A 9,357-nucleotide genomic window follows, 5' to 3' on the forward strand; every position below is an offset into this window, starting at 1 on the left:
CATTCGTTTGTTGATGGGCATTTAGGTTGTTTCCAACTCCTTGCTATTGTAAACAAAGCTGCGATAAACATGGGTATGCATATATCTACTTGGATGTCATTTATGGCTGTTGAGTCACTTGCAACTCGTAACTCTATGAACAACAGCTCTGAACCCTACTTTATTCTGAGTCAAACTTACTGTCTCTGACACAACTACCCCCATTACCCCAGTCACTGAATCAATCCATCTCATTGAGAGTCTTCATCTCTTGCGCTGTCCCTCTACCCTCTCAAGCATGATGCCCTTCTCCAAGAACTTGTCACTTCTTGCAACATGCGCAAAGTATGTTAGACAAAGCTTCAGAATCCTTACCTCCAAGGAGCAGCCTAGTTTCACCTTCCCTAGGACAACCTGTTAGCAGTACTTATTATTCAGCAATTTTTTGTTCAGGATATTACATGTGCCATTGCCTTCTTACCTACATGACTTCTGTTAGAAATCAGAACTTGTATCGCAGTATTACTGATTCTTATTTGCAAGTAATATTTCGTTTTCCCCAATCATTTCTGAGAAATCTATGTCTATCGTTTTAGGAAGTTTGATCACAATAGATATTAACAATAGAGATATCTATCTTGTATGGACTTCTTAGAGTTTCTTGGATGAATATTTTCTCATCTTTCATATTAGGAAGTTTTCTGCTCATCTATATTGTCTTCTCTTATTCTGGATCCCTGATGATACGTACATAGATTATTCCTTTTGACATTGTCTCACATAACTCTTAGACTTTCTTCGTTCTTTTTTCTTTAGTTCCTCAAACAATTTAGTGTTACCTAGTTTGTCCTCAGTTTCACTAATTCTACCTTCCATTAGGGAATTTTGTTGGTATATATCTCAAAGGCCTAACCTTTCTGATATTTTCAATCTACCAGCAGCCCTTAGACACTCTCTTCCTGTATAGTTTACAGTCTTGGAAAGCCGATGAAAGGTCAGCTATTTGTTGTTTCTTACTTGACATCAATGAGGAGTAGTAATAGTTGTAGTATCTTCCACTGCTTCAATCCTACTGGTGTATTCTTACACAGAATTATTAATTTATAAAATTTTATTATTATGCTAGATTTCTAGCTTCAGTTTTGGTATAGCTTTTAACTGGGAGTTTTGTTACTTTGTTTTCCTGAGTTATTCTGAGCTTTGTCTGTGTTTTGTTTTGCAAGGTCTCTTAAAGAAGCATATATATATATATATGGTCTCTTTTTTTCAGCTGGTTCTAGTTCTGTTCCTTCCTGGGGAAGGTTTTTTCCTAATCCGTATTATGACTGCTTGCTTGAGCCATCTTGTCCTACTTCTTCATATGATTTGAAATTATCCATTTCCTCCTCCTCATGAAGCATTAAGATATTTGTTAGTGACTGATTGATTGAGTCTCTCGTTTGGAGCCTCTTGTTTAAAGTGGTTGGATTCTGGGTGGATAGATTATGTTTATGTGGGCTCTGGTGGCACAATTTGTAACAATTGTATTGTGAGCCCAAAGTTTCAAGCCTACGAGTGGCTCCAGGGGAGAAGAATGAGCAGTCTCTTTCTGATATCATGTATAGCCTCTGAAACCTAATTGTTGCTATCAGTTAGAATCAACTCAACTGATGCGAATTTGAGGTGGTATATTATTGTTTTAGTTTTATGTTTGTGTGGTTTTTCCTGACTTCTGTGTTTGCTTGTTTTTATTCTGCTCTACATGGACAAGCAGGTGAAGCAAGGATGATGTGCTGGTCACTACTCTGTTAACGTGGGAATGCTCACCATCTGTCTTCCAGTGGGTCAGAGGCTGCCAGTGTAATTGTGGCTTCTGAACACTGGTTGTGTGGGATGACTGAGAGTGGAGTGGGTGAGCATTGTCCATTATCTGTCTTTGTTTGGTTCAGAGACATGACATCTTTTTCACTGAGTATTTGTATGTGAGCATGTTTATTGGATTTGGCAGGCGAGTGCAGGAGGCAGGAGAATGTTTTCCTTCACTTGCCAGATCAACAAGCAGGCTTAGCAGTGGACAGATATGCAATCTCTAGGTTTGTGATTGGAGATGTGTGGCAAGAAGTCTCTCTTTGCCTGTCAGGCTTGGTGGTGGGAATTGATGGTGAGCCTTCTACCACTCACAGGGGTTGATGATTGCCACCACTCAGCAGGTTGAGTGAGTGGATGGTGGCCAGGAAAGTACGTGGGGGCATGGTCAGTGCTGCTCATTGGGATGGGAGGATAAGAGGGTAGTAGGATTGAAGACAGGAGCAGATGATCATTATTATTTGTCAGGTCAGTGAGGAGGGAAGTTGGGGCAGTAGTAGTAGAGTGAGCACATGGGAGCTCACAGTTGCAACTGGCTACTAGTTCAGGGAGGTGGAAGGTGGATTGGAACACACAGGCACTGCTGCTCTCCAGACTGGGGTAGTGAATGGTGAATGGGTGAATTAAAAGTAGTACACAATCACCATGGCTTTTGTGTGAGAGGGAGAAGAGGCAAGCAGGCAGGAAAGCATGTGTGAGTGTGGGTGCCACTGCTTGCGAGGTTGGGGTTTGGTTGGTAGACTAGTGAGCATGCAGGAGGACATAGTTGTCTTCATTCACCTCATCAGAAGAGTAGAAGGTGGGTGGGTGAGCATGCAGCTCCTTCTTCCTTTAAGCGCTGGACACCACCTGCCCGTTTTTTCTTCCCCTTTGCTTCCCCTTTGTACTGGCTGTCTACATTTCACTAGGGTTCAAATGACTCACTAGTTTTAGAAGCACTTCCCAGAGGTTCTCCTGGTTGGAAAGCTGTACCATTCCTCACATCCTCCGAAGTGTCCCTCACCCATGAGCATATTCTTCCCACCTTCACCTTGTGTCTGTCTGGAGTTGTTCTCACTTAGTGTATGCCAACAGCTACACTGTTTATGTAGCTTCTTTCCTGAGTTCCTAAATTTAAATTGTTCTTTTTGGTTCCAAAAAGGCTACACAATTCTGAGCTGGTAGGCTGATTGCTGCCAATCCACAAATCTGTTTTCCTATTGATACAGTTCTACCTCTCCTTGTTGAAGTGCTTAGTCCTTTTCTTCAACCGTTCATTTGGCATTTGGTATCCTGAAATTCTGTGTGTGTGTGTGTGTGATACTTAGTTTCTTGGGTTATTTTGTTAGGGAGATCATTCTGGTGCATTTTTCTATGGTGCCATATTGGCCAGACTCACCACTTTTCCCTTAAAGTTAACGTTTATTTTTAATCCCTTCAAAGTGGAACAGGCCTAAACATAGCAAACTTGAGGAACAGGAATGAGACCCGTAGAAGACATTCTCCTAGCAGTTCTCTAAGACACCTTTATAATGTCTTCATACAAGTAGATATGCCAGACCGATGGGAAATGCTTTGTAGTTTATATGAAAGATCTGACTGACATCCAGAGACTTCTTGGTGATGGACACTAATTTTTTTTAAAGAAGTGATAATGATATATTTGGTAATATTTTAAAAGACTGTCTGGCATGAAAGAGCATTCACTGTTTTCTTGGGCTGAGTAGAGAGGATATGAGCAAAGGGCCCACCATGTGTGGGTGTCTATTCTCTTATCTCAAGGTGAATAAATAAAGTTTTATTTGCTCAAACTTGTTCCTGCTCAATTTGTTCCCAGTCACAACAAGGAATCTGAAGCAAACAAATCCCATCTCTCCACCAATAAAATAAGGGAGTGGTTGTTATGTTGAATTGATATCCCACAGGATATCCTGTCTCTAGTCTGCACAGCAGATTATAAGGTCTTTTTTGTGTGGAGCCACTGGGTGAGTTTGAACCACCACCCTTTTGGTCCGTAGTCAAATGTTTAGCTATTTGCACTTTCAGGACTCCTTAAGTAGAGAGGCAGTATCCTGATTATCTCTTTGCTTTTGAAATTTTTCAAGTTCAGGTGTCCTCTGATGAAAACACATTAGAAGCCCATGAAGATTCCTTGAGATGCAGACATACAATCATTCTTTTTGCTATAGTAATAATAATAACAACAACAACAACCCACTGTGAATGGGAGAAATGTTTCTGGGGGATACTACTATTAATACTATTTATCTTTCTATTGTAGTTCTGGAATGCCATATCAACTATTAGAAAAAGAGAAGCTGCGCAGACAGAATGGGAGGTAGTGGGAACATAAGGCCACCTGGACGCCATGGCAGGAGTTACATAAATCATGGCAATGGAGCCCTTTTCAGTGCTTAATGCAAGGCCAAGCACCCAGTTAGCACTCAATAAATATTAATTGTAAATACAACTGTGAGTCTGCAACTAGAATAATGTGGTGCCAGTTTTGCCAGAAATGAACAAATTGGCCAGGGGAACAGAAAGAGCAAGGGAAATGATTTAACCGGCTGGAGGAATGGATTGGAGAGAGAGGATTAAACCGTGTGCAGCCTGATCAGACGGTGATTAAAAGGCTGTGTGAGGACTGTTTACAAATATCAAAGGATGTAAATGCCAAAAGGGTGAGGGAGCTATTCAGTCCACTGTGTGGAGAGAGCGATGAGTGATGAGCCTACAGTTAATTGTGAGACAGCTCTTTGTTAATTTCTTGTGTGAGATGCTACTTGCAAAGTATTGTTTAGAGTTATAGGCATCACACAACCCACAGTGAAGACGGGGGCCTGGTTAGCACTTTATAGTCCCTCTTCTGACCACATAGGGCCTTTCTTGATTTTAGATTCTCATCTCTCATAACCTACTTGCTTTGAGTTAGTTATCTTTGTTTCCTTTGATCTCCTATCTCCTCTCCTGCATCTATTCTACCAAAACAGAAACAAACTCAAAAAAACAAACCTTACTATATTTGGAAATATTTCCCTTTTTGGAAAATATTTCCCTTTTTTTATGAGAGTACCTTATCAGATCATAGCTACTGCCTTGAAATTCCTTTTGTGCAGCCTGTCCTAAGCTGGGATGACTGCTTACCCTTGTTTTCTCTGAACCAAGGTCTAGGCAACATGTTCCCCGTATGCCAGTGTGTTTAACACCAACTAACAATCCCTGAGCTGCTACAAGAATATGGAGCTGGATTTGTCTAAGGTCCTGCAAATAAAAATTCAGTTCAGGGCTACTTCCTACCCCCAAAGGACTAATATAAATAATAGAAGTTAAATTAAAGATCTTATCCCAATAAGCTTCTGAAGAAGGATTGTGGATGTTTACATCGATATTAAAGCTGAAGATAATGTAGGGGAAATATCATATAAATATTATATTGCAGGCATGGAAAAATATTATCATGATAATACTATGATAGTTCTTCACATACTTGAATTCAAAGAGTTGATAATGTTCTTTCTTTAATAAGTAGTAGTTCTCCAGTTAATTAGAGATTATACCATCTCATTAGGGAAGCCCCAGCAGAGCCAGGGATTATTTGGGGGCTCTACTGGCCTAGTAGGTAAGAAGTTACACTGCCAGTGGAAAGGCAAGGAGTTCAAATCCACCAAGTCGTCAGAAGAAAGATCAGCAATCTCCTTTCATGAAATTTATAGCCTTTGAAACTCCATTAGAGAGTCAACTATAAGTTGTTTCCAACTCAGAAGACACGTCTTCTGAAGTTATCATTGTTGTCAGTGTCCATGGAATTAGTTCTGATATATGACAAGTCATCTACAACAGAATGAAACATTGTCCAGTCCTGTACCATTTTCATGACAGTTGATGTGCTAGTGTATTTCTGTGGCTGTGTACACATTTTGCATGCTTTCCAACCTGTCTGACTTATCTTCCTACACTGAATCAGGTGTATTCTGTGGTCATGCATAGAATTTTATTTAGTCATTTTCACCAGACCTTTTTTCCTATTCTGTTTTAGTGTGGAAGCTCCATTGAAACCTGTCAACATAGTTGGCTTTTCTGGCTTTTGATTTTTCACTGGCATAGCTTCCAGCATCATAGCAACACACAAGCCAACACAGTACAAAAAAACTGATCAATGACCAGAAGTTATAATTCTCATTATTAGAATTCTTCATGACTCACTACAATTATGAACCATGTATTTCTTGGACTTGAAAGGGAAAGATATATCTTTCTTCTACTCCCCACTTTTCAAAGTAAGAAAATAACTGACAAAATAAATTTCCCAACAATAACCTCAAGCTTGGGGGGAAAAGGAAGTATTATTACTAGGGCTCACAAGTCAACTTCAATTCATGTGACAGAGCAGAATTGCCTCAATCAATTTTCTAGGTCATAGTCTTTGTAGGAACTCTGATGGCATCACCCGTGAGGTGTTGCACTGCTCGCCCAACTGCACCACCTCTCTGGTGGTTTGAATTGACAAACAGCTTTACAGGAGAAAGAGGGCAATCTCTTCTCATTGATTTATGGTCTTCAAAATCCTGCAAGCAGGTTATCAGGTGTTTCTTTCACAGAACTGCAGGGTGAGTTTGAATCGTCAAGCTTTTAGTTAGAAATTGCGAACAAAACTGTTCCATCACCAGGATTCCTTTGATGTTGATTCCAAAAGAACAAACTCATTGCTTTTAAATCACTTCTGACTCATGGCTCTTTATAGATTTCTGAGTCTGTATCTTAATGAGAAAAGATAAAAATAGTGTGGCCTGATGGATGGAAGTGGAGGCATCTGGCCTCTGCTGATTCAACAAGGAGGAAGAGTACCCATCAACAACATCAACAGCCCAGACCTGGTTTCTGTGAAGTCCGACATATCCCACACTTCCATACCTATTTCTATCAAGACAAGACTAACCCCTCTTTCCATAGCTCTTCATAATCCTAGGTTTTTTTCATTCCTTGCAATGCCCACACAGAACCCACAGACCATATTCACTCTAATGGACTTGATTAGGAAAGTAACAAGCTACAGTTTAGGTCAGAAATACTTTGATACAATTCTCCAGTCAGCACAGCTGCTTCTCAGGTGTCCTAGCTGGCTGGCCTCCTTCTAAACCTCAGCTTTGCCTGGCCCTACCTTGAGGTTCTAGGGCAATGTAACAAAGCCCTTTTCTTCTGTTAATTACAGCATTCCTCCCTGCTTGCTGCCCCAGCTCCCTCAGTAAGCCTAGGTGACAGGTGAAGGCCCTCTGCTCTGGCTTGGTGAGGCAGCAGTTATTCAGATCTGCCTTGCTGCAAGTTCCTGGCTCTCCACCGCCTCTGCTGCTGTTACTGCTGGGGGTTGTCACAGGCTCCAAAGGACACACCTTCTGCTGCTTCTTCTTCTTTGATGGTGGTGAGATTCCCATTTTACACCTCTGAACTTGCTCAAGTTAAGCCTGAAGGAATTGATCTATAGTAGTCTATATGTTAATTAGCATGTTCTCAAGCTGAAGGAGCTGTTTACCTTATTTACACTGTTAATGGAGAGCTCCAGGTGGTAGGGAGTTGTGCTGCTACCTGAAAGGCTGCAACCTGACTGGTAGTTCCTTTACACCAACTGCTCCTCTGGAGAAAGATGGGCAAATCTCTTAAGAGTTTCACTGCCTCAGAAATTCACAGGAGGGTCTGCTGTGAGACAGTGTCAACTCAATGACAATCAGCTCGAGGTTTTCATACATTATTAGCAAGCTATTAAATATCCTCAAGAAGGCTTCTAACACCTCACATTTATACATCTTACATTTGTGTGGTGAAAGCCATTTGGACAACCACTGAAGCACAAGCGGAGATGAACTTATCTTTCTTCTCTGGAGTTGCTGGTGGATTTGAATGGCTGACCTTTCAGTGTGCAGCCCACAAATTAACCTAGCATGCTAGCAGTGTCTCTTGTTATTGATCAATACCTCTCAAATATTGCTCTATTTAATTACTTCAAAATTACTTGAGATGCCCACTAAGAACAAATTCTAAGTCTCATTACTGAATTTAATTCGCTACAGATAGGTTCGTGAACAAGACAAATCCCTGCCATCAGAGGGCTTATATTTGAGTGGAAAAGAAAGATAAACAATAAATTAGATAAACATTTAATAAGACATAACCATTTGAATTTGCGTCGTTTGAGAAGGGTGCTCCTACGAAGTCACATTTAGGCAGGAACTAGAATGTAGGCTAAGCCTTATCAGCATCAGTGGGGAGAAAGAGGAGGGAAACATTCCAGGGGGAGTCAATGTTATGCAGCCCAAGGCTTGCTGTGGTTATTATGTGCCTGCAAGTTGGAACTGACGCATAGCTGATGCTACAGCAAGTTTTCAGAGGCACTAACTCACAGGGAAAGAGACTGCCCACGCTTCTGCTTAACTGGGAGACTCAAACTGTATGCTTTTGGGATTGAAGCACAGCTTCTTGCCACTGTTGTTATGTTCCATCAAGTTGGAAATGACCCATAGCTGACTCTCTAGTGGTTTTTCAGAGGCAGTTAATCACACTGGAGAAGATTGCCCATCCTTCTCCCACAGAGAAATTGATGGATTTGAACCACATGACTTCAGGATTACAGTGCAGCTTCTTGCCATTAATCCACCAATGCTCCCTTCTTACCATTAGGTCACTAGAACCCCCCAGTGAAGAGGCTTAGTGATAAGGAATTGCTTTGCCAGTGCAAAGATATGCTGTTTGAATCTGCTGACTGCTGCATGGGAGGAAGTAAATCTTCTCCTGTTCAATTTACTGCTCCTGAAAATCTACTGGAGGGTCAGCTATGAGGTGGTGTCAGCTCAACGGTACACAACAGTATGAGGCTGCAAGATGACAAGGAGGAGGATTTGAGAAACTGTTAGTGGCAGTGGGCATAAGAAAGAAGGTGGTAGTAATGAACCCAAGTTAAACAGGAGGCATACTCTACAAAAGCTTGCAGGCCACAGTGTGTTTCCCTTTAAGTGAAACATGTAGCTAGATTTTAGGGCCACTGAAGCAGGAGGTCTGGTAGCATAGTGGTTTGTGCTGCTAGCCAAAAAGACTCCATCTCCCCTGTTGGAAATCCACCAGCTGTGTGGGAGAAAGCTGGGCAGTCTCCTCCTGCTTTGAATTAAATGAAGTCTTAGAAACATAATGAAGACTCATTATGAGATGGAATGAACATGATGGCAGTGAGTTTGAGTTTTGATGGTAATCGGTGAAGCCATGCAGAACCTTGTGCTTTATGGGAGATCCATATACGTTCAAGGGGTACTGGAAAGTGCAGAGAGCATGCAGTTCTTACAGAGTAGGAGGTAGAGGTAAGAGAGCTTTTCAAATTAGTTCAGTTAATAGCACATTGTTTAGGGGCTCTATTTTGGGAAGAGCAACACAAGAAAGACAGTAAGATGGTGCAAGAGAAAAAGAGGACAGGAAGGAGAGTGCATCTTTGGTAAAGATGAATTAATAAAAATAGAGCCAGTGTAAGGAGCCTGGGAATAAACACATAAATGAATTTTATTGAAGCATAAGGCT

This window comes from Elephantulus edwardii, unplaced genomic scaffold, assembly GCF_000299155.1.
Source record: "Elephantulus edwardii isolate Elephantulus edwardi_28Jun2011 unplaced genomic scaffold, EleEdw1.0 scaffold00036, whole genome shotgun sequence".
Lineage (NCBI taxonomy): Eukaryota > Metazoa > Chordata > Mammalia > Macroscelidea > Macroscelididae > Elephantulus > Elephantulus edwardii.